The sequence below is a fragment of the Pongo pygmaeus genome, chromosome 10, assembly GCF_028885625.2.
Source record: "Pongo pygmaeus isolate AG05252 chromosome 10, NHGRI_mPonPyg2-v2.0_pri, whole genome shotgun sequence".
NCBI lineage: Eukaryota > Metazoa > Chordata > Mammalia > Primates > Hominidae > Pongo > Pongo pygmaeus.
The window spans coordinates 87,075,267-87,089,596 of record NC_072383.2 but is presented as its reverse complement, the minus strand read 5'-3'; the positions used below and the strand labels follow the sequence as shown (position 1 = coordinate 87,089,596).

Here is a 14,330-nt window from a genome sequence, read left to right as displayed (position 1 = left end):
ATAGTTCTAAGCCCTCCCTCCTTTCACTTGTTATCATTCCTGTCATTTATTTCACTTATATATAAGCATATATAAGTGTGTGTGTATATATATACTTTATATATATTTCATATATATATCCTTACATATGTGTGTGTAACACACACACAGAGACACATACATACATATAATTGAATACAATTATGCTACTGTTATTTTTAACAAACTGCTATGTGTTAGATCAATTAGGTATGAGAAAAATAAGAGTTTTTTTTAAATTTTACCTTCACTTATTCCTTCTCCAATGTTCTTCTTTAGGTAGATCCTAGTTTGTGACCTATATCACTTTTCTTCTTGCTGAAGAGCTTTTTAAAACATTTCTTGCAAGGCGCAACAAATTCCAATTTTTTTTGTCTGAGGAAGTCTTCATTTCTCACTCATTTTTAGAGGACACTTTTACAGGGTGTAAGATTATAAGTTGGTGGGGTTTTTATCTCTCAACCCTTTAATATTTCACTGTTCTCTCTTCTTGCTTTTCTTGTTTCTTTTGTTTGTTTGTTTGCTCGTTTGTTTGTTTTTTGAGACAGAGTTTTGCTTTTGTCACCCAGGCTGGAGTGCAACGGTGTGATCTCAGCTCATTGCAACCTCTACCTCCTGGGTTCAAATGATTCTCCTGTCTCAGCCTCCTGAGTAGCTGGGATTACAGGTGCACACAATCATGCCCAACTAATTTTTTTTTTGTATTTTTTAGCAGAGATGGGTTTTTGCCATGTTGGCCAGGCTAGTCTTGGACTCCTGATATCAGGTGATCTACCCACCTCGGTCTCCCAAAGTGCTGGGATTACAGGTGTGAGCCACTGCACCTGGCCTGCTTTACTTGTTTCTAAGGAGAAGTCAGATGCAAATGAGATTCTTATTTTTCTCCTCTATAGGTAAGGTGAGTTTTTTCACCTCTGCCTTCTCTTTTTTGTTGTTGTTCCACCCCTTCCCAACTCCCTGACTTCTTCCAAAATTTTATCTTTGATTTTCTGTAGTTTGAAGATGATATGGCTAGGTATAGAGATTTTTTTCACATTCATCCTGCTCAGTGTTCTCTGTACTTCCTGGATTTGTGGTTTAGTGTCAGACATTAATTTGGGGGAAATCCTCAATCTTTATTGTTTCAAATATTTCCTCTGTTTTTCTTTCTCTTTATTTTCCTCCTGATATCCCCATTATGTATATTTATGCTTTGGGAATTGTTCTACAGTTTTTGGATATTATGTCCTTTTTTCTTTTCCAGTCTTTGTTCTCTTTGCTTTTCAGTTAGATGTCTGTTGACATGTTCTCAAACTCAGAGACTCTTTCCTCAGCTTTGTCCAGTCTACTAAAGCCATTGAAGTAATTCTTCATTTCTGTTGTTGTTGTTTTTATTTTTTGGTTTTTTGATCTCTAGCGTTTTGGGGGTTCTTTCTTAGAAAGTCCCTATTTTTCTGCTTATATTGCCCATCTATTCTTGCATGCCATCTGCTTCATTCACTACAGCCCTTAACATATTAATGAAAGTGGTTTTAAATTCTCAGTCTGATAATTGCAACATTCCTGCCATATCTTAAGTCTGGTTTTGATTCTTAGTCTGTCTCTGCAAACCGTGTTTTTTGCCTTTTAGTATGCCTTGTAATTTTTTCTTGATAGCTGAACATGACACCTTGAGTAAAGAAACTGCTATAAATAGCACTTTATTAATGTGGTGGTAAGGTGTGGGGGAAAAGAAGTGTTTTATAATCTTATGAATAGGTCTCAGTCTTTTAGTAAGCCTGTGTCTCTGGGCTGTGAACTTCACACATGCTTCTCAGTCACATCCCCTCAACTTAGATGGGATAGGATAACTAGAGTGAGCTGAAGTTGGGTGTTTTCCTTCTTCCACATGGAAGACCAGATAGGGTTGGGACACCTCTTCCCCCAGGTCAGTTAGTTTCTGATAAAACTCTAGCAATTTTAATTTTCAGCAACTAGTTAAATGTTTTCTCCTGAGGGCAGAACTTATTAAGAACAGAATGTACTGGTGTATTTCCAAAAAGTTCCTTCCCTTTCCTCTGTCAGAAGCACAAATGAATTTTTCTCCTGTAATCACTGTGAGAACTTGATAAAGATCCAGGAAGTAAAACCCATAAAAGCATGAGGTCTTTCCTAAGACTGAGTCTTCCAGAAGCCTTTAGCTCTCAGACCCTTCCACATGGAACTTCTGGCAATTCATCAATTATAATTTAGGTTTTCTTCATTAGTTTCTGCTCAGGTAAGTTGTGATTCTCTGTATTTGTTGGGGCAACAGTTTGACCTGTGACCTTACTTCTCTATGAATCTAAGAAAGGATATTGATTTTTCAGTTCTTTTCAGCCTCTTATTTGTTGTTAGGATGGAGTGGAAACTTCTAAGCTTTTTACATGCCAAACTATAAACCAGGAGTCCTTATTTTTCTTTTAATCCAGGGGGTTAGTCCAGAATTTCAGTGTATACTAATTGTACTGAATAGAGGGAGTTTCACTACCTGACATTTTTTGTTCAGTGAATCCTCAAATTCCAATTAATTAATATATTTCCAAATTTTCTTTTAGGAGAAAGAACATTTTAAAATTAAACCAAGTACTATTAGAAATTTATTTGTGAAAGCTTAAGTTCACTACATATTTTGAATTAGTCCTATATCTTACACTTTTTACATTTACTATTTTAATTACAATTCTTAAGTACCAAGAAGAAATTTCAGAAATCATCACTGACCTCTTCCTTGTTTTATAAATAAAGAAACTAAATCTCAGAGAGTCTACCCATTTTTCCTTTGGTCACTTAATGACAAAGCTTCAGCTAAATCCAAGACATACGTTATTCTTTTGTTGCTCCACTTCTTCCACTGCATTTATTCAAAAACAAATAAATGTTAATGTGATGATTGGGAAACTCAAGAACATATTAATTAACTAAAATGGGTTTTGAATGCCACTATATATATCTGCCATGCTAGGTTTTGGTGATGTAAAATGAATGAATCACAGTCCTGGTCCTCAAAGATAGCCATACTGAAGGAGATGGACATGAACATAAAGAGCCTCCATGCTGAATGAGAATCCCATCACAGCCCATGATGACCTGTATAATGTGCTTCTGGGAGAAAAGAAGTCTCAAAACCTAAGGGAGATACCCAGAGTAATTTCTCTAAGGAGGTAACGTTTGAGTCGTGTCTTGAAAAATGAATAGCTTTTCACCAGGGTGTTCTAGACAATAGAAATTATAATAGAGATCAATAATCAAATCCTCATTAAAAAGCTACTATGAGCTAGGCCATATGCTAGGTACAGGAGTACAAGAGTGAGCAAAGATAAAGTCTCTGTTCTTTTGCAACTTTGTTCATTTTATTTGAAGGGTGAACTACAGGTAAGTTGTCTTTGAAAAGTGCAATGAAATGTTTGGTAAGGAGATTTGACTTGGGGTTGGAGAAAAGAGGAAAGCAGGGATACTTCCTGGAGGATAGTAGGAGAGTTAATACCTTAGGTGGCATATTGAGAGGGAAGAACATAAAGAGGCAAAGGCCATGTCATGGCTAATGGCTCTGAGCTGTAATCTGCTGCGTATAAAGATGAACTTGGCTTGGACATAATCAATGGGGATGGAAGTTACTTAAACTGGCACTAGAGAGACAAGTGGGGCCAGTTCAGGGAAGACTTTGTGGGCAACCTCAACGAAGACATTGAAGGATTGAAAAAGAGAGAGAAGTGGAACCATGAAATTTGTAGTCTGAAAAACCACTCTGACTCTATGGGAAAAGCTACAGGGATGAGAAAGACACAAAATACCCAGCAAATGAAAATAATTTATAAGGCTAGAGCATAGAGTCTGCGGTGGGGAGTCACAGGAAACGTAGGCTAGAGTCAGATGCTGAAGGAAGCCCCATCTGTTTTGGAGTAAGACTTGTATAGTTTATCTACCAGGGAATGAGGTCACTTTGACACATTATATGTTCAGAACATAAGAATTATGCTAAAAAGATTTCTTTGATTTCATAATATTGTAATTATGAATGTAGATAATGGATTGAAAGATTTTACAAATATTTCATAAAAAGTTGGAAAGAAAAAAGATCTATGCCTTTCAATTAACCAGAACTGCCTGTTTTCCAGTTGTTTGAGATTGATTGAAGACCTCAATTGTAAGAGAAAACAAACTCAGAGAGGGCAGAGAAAGGCAACTGAGACCTCTCCGTACAATGCCTTGGTGGGATGGACTTTCTGGTAAACCTTGTGTTAACTCCTCAAGGAAATGCCTGGGCATATACCAGAATAGTGCCTGACAGTGTGATGCAACCTAATGCTGCCTCTACTTGCTGGAATTTTACTTTGTGCCTCTGGGTGGTAATTAGGGATTCTTTGATCTGAGTCAATAAAATACTATTCAATTTCCCCTGCAGACATCAGAGATGCATTTATTATAGTAAAAATATTTTCCCATGCCACCATTTGAATTTAAAGCATACATGTCTGCTCATTTAATTTCTAGCTACTTACACAAGCTTTTTAACATATAGACTAAGTGCAAATTAAAAACACAAGGACATTACTCATGTTTCTGGAGGTAAAGATGGATGGATGTTCAGTAAATTACACCTTCTCCTATGGAAGCTGCTGTTGATGAAGCTTATGAAGTTTAAGTTCTTGATTTATCTACACTGGCTGACTCCCATGACCGTCTATATTCTGAAGCTTAGATTAAACAGATGATGCAAGAAACACCTACATTCAGAATTTGAGAAGTCCCTTTGAAAATTCAGTGGAATCCTTTGTAATAAATTTCTAAATCACACGTGTCAGACATATTGTGGTCCAAATCCTGCCATTCCATTCATTATAAACGTTCGCCTTAAAGCAGAATTTCTCTGTAAAGCTGGTAGCAATCCTTTTTCACACTTCCTGTATTATTACAGAGAGGTGCCATTCTGTGTAACAACTTATGAGGCTGCTAGTGGTAACTTCACTTGTAGCAGAAGTAGACTTGGGAGACAGACAAAAGATCTTGCATTTGTCTGTTGATTAAGTGATAAGCACCATCAATATGTTCACAAAGAATAGGGGAGGAAATAACACCCTGACTCAATGCTGTTGCCACCTTGGGTATGTGAATCCATTGGTATCCTTGTTAATTTGATGAAATATAAGCTCTAAATTTAGAAACTGAATATTTTCTGTTTACTTCATTACACTGTATTATATGACATTAAAGAGCAGATTAAGCAAGTATGATGTTTAATATAAAAAGTACTAATATTATATTTCCAGTTAAAAAAAGTCTTCCAAACAAGCGAAGGAATTTATATGTTGTATTAAATGTTTCCAAACACCAGAACTTCTTGATATTGTTGTGATTCTTAGTAGTATGAAAAAGGACACAATTGACATAGTTCATAGTAAACGTTAAAGTAATATTCTGAAAATGCATTAGTAATAGGATTTGAATTCACTCATCAACATAAAAAGTATTAAAATATTTTGTTTTGTTTTTGAGAAATAAGGACTAGCACCAAGTCAAGAGTTATATGATACAGAGAAAAATAGCAGCCCCCCTTCAAAGGGCATATAACCTTGAGGAGATTAGATATGTGCGTTAACAGTTAAATAATTGAGTGGTTGAATAAGGAGTTATAGAACATATAAAACCACAGAAAATGGATGTCATGGTGCAAATGTATGATTAAATTAAAATCTAATTAGTAGTAAAGACATTAAATGCTATGAGGTCATAGGCTACAGAGTGCATGTGTGTTGGTGTAGTCAAGAAGGCTTCATGGGGAAATGAGAAATTAAGTGGCATTAAAGTAGCAGGAGGAAATGGGCAGAGGGAGAAGCAAGGGATAGGTTTTCAGAAGGGGAGAGGGAGACGTAGAGGGAGATTACAGTAAGACTTGAGGGCAAGGAGGAGGGGGAATCCACCATTAATACCAGGCAGTGACTATATTAATCTGGATATAGTCAAACATTTATGAGGGAGAATAGTGGAAATGGGCTGGAATGTTAGGCTGAAGAAAGCTTCGGACTCCTTCAGTCGGACCTTTATTGAAAACTTCCCCTGAATGGTAGTCTTCCACTTCCTCTCCGGGTCTCTGATGGTATATTGACTTTGGTAGAGTGTGCTGGATGTCATCAATGCCCTTGTTTGATTCATTGCCTCATATTCAGAATCAAAATGCAGAGCTTGGTACAAACTGGCTTTTACAAACATGCAGATGACTGCAAAATCAAAGTTTCTGGAATGTGCATCTGTTTGTCTTTTATCTCAACCGTCTGTTGGGCACTTACACTGAAACCCTGCTACTCTTCCCTCTAATCAGGTCTACAATGAAATTCTACTTCATTCTGAATGCCTGTCTTCCCTATATTTGTTGGAGGCACTTCAAGGCAGTTCCATTATCACAGCTGCCTGAGCTGAAACTATTCTCCAATACATATAAGATGACTAAATAATTTATCATCTAAGTGAAAGGAGTGTTATCAATAATTCTTCTGGGACAACAGATATAAATTGGATGATCCTAGGGAAACAGGGCTAACAGTTACACTATTCAATTTTTCTGTCATTGTGTTCTGTCAATTCCTTATTTTAATTATTTTAATTTTTCTCCTTTTTCTCTCATTGCTTCTGTATCAGTCCCCACACTGAGTTCAAATGCACCCTCTGTACTTTCTTGCTAGTCACCTGCCCCTCTCCCTTCATTCTATCCTGACACAGGCAAATGTACCTAAAACTCTATTTTGAGTATTACTCTCTTGTTCAAGAACCTACAATGAGTCTTCAATGTTTCTCCCCAAAAGAATGAAATTTTCAGCTGGGCACAGTGGCTCACACCTGTAATCCCAGCACGTTGGGAGGCCAAGGTGGGGGGACTGCTTGAGCCCAAAAGTTTGAGACTAGCCTGGGCAGTATAGTGAGATCTTGTCTTTACAAAAAAATTTTTTTTAATTAGCCAGGTATGGTGGTGCGTACTTGTAGTCCCAGCTACTTGAGAGGCTGAGGCGGGAGGATTGCTCGAGCCTGGGAGGTCAAAGCTGGGTGAGCCAGGATTGCACTACTGCACTCCAGCCTGGGCAACAGAATGAGACCCTGTCTCAAAAAAAGCAAAAAGTAAATAAATAAATAAATAAATAAATAAATAAATAAACTTTTCTTTCTGGCTCTTTAGGACCAGCTTGATCTACATGTACCTACCTGTTCTTATTTTCTACTGTTCCCAACTAAAGCACTGGATTTTCAGGATTTTCCATAAATACTCTTCCTTCCTTCCTTCCTTCCTTCCTTTTTATTTATTTATTTTTGCTTTTGCAAGTACTGATTATCCACATCTACATCATGCCCTTTTATTTTTTTTCCTAATCAAGTTACTGTATAATCTTTAGAGCCTTCCCTGATACTGAACTCTTCTTTGAACTTCTTAATAATCTTACATTGAATCCTTGACAAACCACTAAGCTTTTGAGTTCATGTTTTCTTTTGCTACCATAATTTCAGGTTTGTTTTCTTAAACAATTTCTCTTTAAACTAGTTGTTAATTCCTTGAGGATACAGAATGGGGTGTCATATGTCATTCACATAAGGATATTTTTGAATATATGATGAGAGATGTGTCTTTCCCATCAAAATCTCTTCTTTTTTTTTGAGACAGGGTGTGGCTCTGTTGCCCAGGCTGAAGTGCAGTGGGGTAATTTCAGTTCACTGCGACCTCCACTTCCCGGACTCAATCAATCTTCCCACCTCAGCCTACCCAGTAGCTGGGATCACAGGTGCAAAATCTTTTCTTATTCCACTCCTGCTTAATTTGCCCTTGACCACTTCTAAAAAGCAAAAGAAGACAAAAAAAAATTAAGCATCTATTTTCATTTCACAAGTATCTACCCTATAAAACCTAAAGTAATGGTATTCTCTCCTTACTAAGTGAAACAAATACATTCCAAGATGTGAGGTATTACTGTTCTGAGTCTTCAAAGTCTTTACTCAATTCAGCAGAATCATTCTCAGATGGCCACAGAGTTTGCTTTCTTATGCATAATGGATTCATATACAAAAATTTTCTGACCAGGATTATTCCTGGTAAAATGTAAATCTGGTGTTGTTCCCTGTGCTTTTATATGTTTCTATCTTTAAGCTTGAATGTAATGCCTTACGTAAACCTGCATGTTTAGGGTGGAGGGGATGGTGAATTTAATTCAAATGTAATGCAAATGTGATTCCCAATACAATATAGATCTTCAGAGGCCATGAATAATATTCCCCCTGAAGCCCTCTTGTTGATTAATTCAGGGAGGGGGATTAAGGATTCAAACTGGTGTACTTAATGTGATTCAAAAATGTATACAGTGCACTGAATGAGTGTTCTGTCTCTTGATTGGTTATCTGATATACTTCATTAGCTAGTGTCCTCTTAAAAGAGGAGATGGGAGGTGAGGGGTTTATAGGTGGTATGAAATAGCAGTCCGTGGGTGTGATATTCTTTGCCTCTTCCTTTGTCCCCTTCCATGGTCCTCCTGGCCCTGTGAAGACACACGGCCAATGCTGGAAACTGAGTCTGCTGGGCTCTCCATTTGGTTCACTGGCCTGGCTGTTTACCATCAGCCTTTCTTGCCTGGTCACCTTGGTCCTTGATTCAGTGTCTGTGATCCATGGAACTTGTGATACATGGTCATACATGGTGGGTCAGAAGTTTTAAACCTCAGGAAAGTGGGGGCCACCATCCCATGTCACTGTGAGGCCATCAAAAGCTGGCTCTGTTCTAGTATACCTACGTAGGTTACAGGGTAAGGCACACCACCTTGCTGTTTCCCTCAAATTCTAGGACCTGCCTTTTTTTAAATTTCTATTCAAGAAAGAAAGGAAGCCTTTATTTTCTACTTCTAACTTCCATTTTCTTTTCCCTATTAACCTCTGAACAGGAGAAAAATAAAGTAAGCTTTTTGTCCTCTATCTATACTCCTTCTTCCTGGTTTTAGCAGTGGACTAGGCACTCTAGGAGCTGGAGTCTCCAGGTCTGGGGCCTAGAAGTGTTTAAAGAGAACGTAACCTCCCTGCACATAAAGACAGCCTTTCATTACAATTGTCTTACAAGGAGACCGAGTCCCAGCATTCTACTGCCCTAAACCAGATTTAACAAAGCAAATTAATACCATCAATTTAATTATATTTCAAAAATAAATATCTTGATGATACACAAAGTCAATGGAATACCTCTTCTTTTTCACTGATGGAAAAAATTTCTCACACAATATACTCCTGAGTGAAGGCATTGGGTTTCATAATTAGATCCTAATAGTATGTAATTATAAAATTATTTCTTACAATTGTACAGTCATATATTATATGTATGGCTATAAAAATGCAAAGCTTAAGCATCAATGATCATTGCAGATCCCCACATATCTTAAAAGAAGTTAAAAATGCCAGCTTCCTACATAGCATCATTCTGAGCAATAATTATTACTACTGCTAATTACTTATCTATTGTACCCTAAAATTATTTACTCACAACCATGACATTAATAGTATACTGCTTGGAATTTCACCAGATAAATACAGCCTGCTAATTCTTTCATATTCTTTCTTTTCTTTTTAATACAATATTCTTTCAGTATTTGTTAGAAAGCTGCTTTGAACCAAGCCTTTCCTGGGTAAAGCAACAGAAATAATAAATATGGGTCCTCAATCAGAGGAGCTCACATACTTTTGTATACCAAATATTTTCTATACTATCTTCCTCCTTACTTTCATTTAATTTAATAATATAACAGTTTCCCAAATCTATGGCAGATATTTATCTGAATGATGATTAGAAACGAATAGCAGAGTCTAAGTCTAGTAGTTTTCTTTTGGATAACTATTTTATCCAAAAGATTATCCAAAAGATTAATGATTCTGCTTTTCATTTATATACTTAGTTGTTCATTCTAATTTTTACATATTCATTTGTTCATTCATTCATTCCATAAACATTTATTAAGCAATGACTGAGTCCACTGCTGTAGTTGGCCTCTAGACATAAACCATCTATCTTGGCCTTCAAAGTGATCTGTCTACTGAGTTATACATATGATAATGCTATAATAGAGTAATACAAATATGAAATAAGGGAAGGGGATTGAGTCTGCCCAGGGTCAGATAGGAATGCTTCTCAGAAGAGTAAATAACTTGTACTGAATGTGGAAGGAATAGAAGCATGTGAAATAGTTAAGTTGGAAATGGCAGTCTTGTCCAAGTGAACTGTACAGATAAAGGAGTGGAGGCTTGAGCAAGCAAAGTTTCCTAAAACCTGAAATACAGAGTATGCCAAAGAGCCTATTCCAGTTTTGTTGGGCATAAAAATGTGCCCAGCTACAAGATGGCATTTCCTGTCCTGCCTTACAGATAAGGGTGAACAGTGGCAATGTGCCCCAGGCTTGGTTAATGAATTATAATTGGTAGTTGTATAGTGAGGCCTCCTGGCAAACTCCTTGAAAAAGGAGGAGGCTCACCTGGACTGAACCTTTTGCCCTTTGCACTTTGGCCATCTGTTCTTCCTGCCTCTGATATAAACACCATACCCAGAGGAAGAGCAATGCCCTGTGACCATATAGCAACAAGCACACTCTCAGAAGGGCTGAGCAGAAAGACGCAAGGAGCCTGCAGCCCTGAGATAACATGGATTTGCTCTGTCTGCCAACCCTACACTGTCCATCTGAGACTTCTCATGACTGGAGGGAAAGGTTCCTTAGTTAAGCCACTTGTTTTCTGATTTGTGTTACTTGGGAAAACTGATGGAGTGAACATGAACAGGCTGGAAGAAGCAGACATTTCTGAATAACACCCTCATAGGTTCTGATTCTGATTCCAGTCATCTAAATGGCACCTAGGAATTCCAACTTTACTTTCTGATGTATGTGGTCCTAAGATAATCTTCATTTAAACAAACAAACCAAATTTAACGAATGTCAAAAATAAAAAACTCTCTCAAATTTGTGGATGTGGAGCAATTGATGTGTTTGCTATAGTAGGCAGGATAAGTATTCTTTCTCTTTCACTTTCTCTTCCTCTCTGCCTTCGTACAACACATGGGGAGAGAAGACGGCTATTCACAGTTAACAAAATCCAAATCTATGACATCTATGTTATGGTATAAGGCTGATGGAGAAAACATTGTATGTTTAATTTAGCAACACTTAAGTAGCGCTTACTATATGACAGGGACTGTTCCAAGAACTTAACAAGCATCCATCCATTTAAATATCATAAAAACTCTACAAGGTAGGAACTACCATTATCCCAAATTGTAGATGTGGAAACTGAGGCACGGAGATGTTAAATAACTAGGTCATATGGCTATTTAGACACTATACTATATCTTGAATTTTTAACCATCATAGATTTATCATTTGTGTTTCAACTACTCATCAGTGACCATAAAAAATCAATAATAGTCAATTATAATGAGAACAAAGATATTGCTGCCATATGTTCTGAGATATAAACATCTGTAGAAATAAAAATATTATAATGAGGGCGTCTAGCACGAATGAATCTTATGGGTTGTGATGTTGGTTTTGATAAAGCAAGTAACTTAGCTAGCCTAGCTAATCTCCAAACATCTGTTTCTTAGTTTAATTTCTGGGTTTTATGAATTTGGGAATCCTCAAAGGTCTAGAGTTGTAACCAATGTAAATATTATGGATCTACAGTAGCATTTTCTCAAATATATTATTTTTTCCTTAAACAGTTGTTCCACAAGATGTTAAATTTAAAAAGGGCTTCCTGTTTAAATAAATTTGAAAAATATTAGGCTATACAAAGTCTTTACTGCCAGATTTATGGGAATCTTTGCTACCAGATTTATGGGAATCTTTGCTGCCAGATTTATTGAAATCTTAATAAGAAACATCCAATTGTAAATCTCCAAGAGTAAAATATATGTAGCATTTTCCGAAAAATTGACCATGCAATCCTTTTTTTCTCAGAGTATTTAATGACAGCATTGTTCCATAGAATACTGTGTATTCCAAATTTAAAATTGTATTTTGTACAACTTTAATTAATATTTTAAGCAGAACTATGCATAAAAGGTATTTTGCAAGCTGCAGGTATCTTTGGTATGTGTAGTCATGTAGATCAGAGAGAGGAGCAATAAAAAACTGCTAAATGTAATTTTCTTTCCTTACCAGCAAAAAAGCACTATTTTATGAATAATTTGTAAATATTTACTATACTTTCTAAATTCTTTACAATTTATTTTAGCATTTTGTTCTAAAATTTTTCTGTTCCTGGCTTTGAAGAGTTCTGCTGTTTCCCCTTTAAGTTCTGCAAGATCTAGTGTTTTGGGTCTATTTGTGTTTCTTTTTCTTTCTCTAATCATAAAACTGTAACTATAAAGCATAAATATGGAAGATTCACCTTGTTCATCCAGCCAGTAGACATCTTTCATCATCTGAAATAAGTGGGAGAAACAATCTTAATGTATGCAGTATAAAAATCAAATTATATTTTTTAATGAGCTAAATAAGCAGATAAATGTTTGTTATGGATAAACAGCTTGATACATAGTAAATAAATATGCCTGAACTTCTCTGCTAAGGAGAATGCTCTCATTAATGTTGATGTTGCACTATTTTTGTTTCATCAAACATGAAACAAAATGTTAATAACTTATTTGATTATGTTAAACTCAAAGCTCTGAAAAGATTGCTTTGCATTTAATAAGAGGTGCAATAAAGCATTCATTTAGATATTTTTCAATTTTTTTAAATCTTAAAGATAATAAAGGACTGCCTAAGTCAACCAATTCAGTCTGGGTCCTGTGTAGACTTGTTTAATATCAGAACACTGACTTCTTGCATAGCTTGCTTTAAAATATTTCTCATTTGAACTGTTTTTCTTCTCTCTGGAGAATGTGTGTTTCTTAGAGAAGGAATATTTTGAAGCATTATTCTCATATTGCTTACTCTTCCCTGTGTTTGAATGTGTATTTGTGTCTCTCTCTTTTTTTACATTTTCATTCTTGGAAGTCAGATCTTTTTTACTGTGTGATATTTGTGTTCATTATTTTATTTTTTAAGAAAGAAAATGGCTACATATTAATATTAATTACTACTGTTATTTATTTATTCCCAAATATACTACATAAAGAAGATATGAAGATAAGTTAAAGGCATGCTAAGTTGTTTTAAGAAATGTCCCATCATTTTTGGTAGATAAGTGGTAAAAAGAAAATGATAAATTCTATCAATGCAATCATAAGATCTATAATAAAGCAGAATTTTCACTTCCCCATTACCCTCCAACAAAAATTCCCAGTCTTCTGTTTTTTGTGCTGGAATAAAAATTAAGTGAATTCTGGATACTGGCATATTCTCCAAGTTTTTTTTTATATCCTTCTGCCTCATATCTTTGTGTAGTTATCACCAAGCTGTGTTTTCTCTTTCACCTGAAAGAAGTGAATAAAGAATTAGATTTATATTCACCAAACTGTAAGCAAGACTTTCCTTGTGATATATTATATTTATTATAATTAATTATTTTTTTATAATGAGTAAATATTCTATGCTCAGAAACAAATAATTTTTAAAAGTAGTAAATTAAGGGGCACTTGATATAAAAGTCAATTAATGTAACAGCTTTTAAAAATCCAAATATGCATAATAATGAAGATGCCTGCTTACAGAAATGGAAAGATGATAAAACGCAAGACATAAAGCAGTTTTATAATATAATATCACTTACTTACATGTTCAGTAAAACAGGAGCAACTCAATGTTGTATCAATATTACAAATGCCAATAACAGCTATTTCTGGGTAGTAGAATTATGATTCAAGCATTTGTCTTTGTTTTACCTTATTGGGCACTTTTTTGTTTTTCTGTATTTCTAATTTTTTTTCTTACAGTAGATATACAATGAATGCATGACTTTAAAAAACTAACATGAATTGTAATAAACCTCATAAGAAGAAAAGAGGCAGGAGATTGTGGAGGAAGGGAAGGCATGCAGGTGGAGAATAAGGGGAGAGGCAAGCATTGGTGATAGGAGCCTGGGTAAGAGAATGTTGACATGGGAACCAATGCGTTCCCTGTCGTTTGGAAACAGTAGAACTGTGTTGAAATTCAAGCTCCATATGATAAATATGGACAAGTTCCTCGACATCTCCAAGGCTATCTAACTGTAAAATTGAGATATCTCCAAGGCACATTATAGAAACTGGATGAGATGGTTATGAAAAACAAGTAGCACCATGTTTCTCACAGAGGTAATGGCAAACAAATGATAAGTAGGCTGATATAACCTTTTATGATGTGATAAATCCTTCACTTTTCATCAAC

General features: G+C 35.8%; 1 long non-coding RNA gene across 1 annotated transcript; it reads right to left on the bottom strand.

Moving 5' to 3' along the window:
- Nucleotides 1–7,209: 7,209 nt before the first annotated feature.
- Nucleotides 7,210–14,058, bottom strand: LOC129010147 (uncharacterized). Its single transcript, XR_008492932.1, has 4 exons — nucleotides 13,739–14,058; nucleotides 13,289–13,438; nucleotides 12,409–12,442; nucleotides 7,210–7,832 (listed from the first exon to the last, which is right to left on the bottom strand). It is a non-coding gene; the product is annotated as an uncharacterized LOC129010147 (long non-coding RNA).
- Nucleotides 14,059–14,330: the final 272 nt, after the last annotated feature.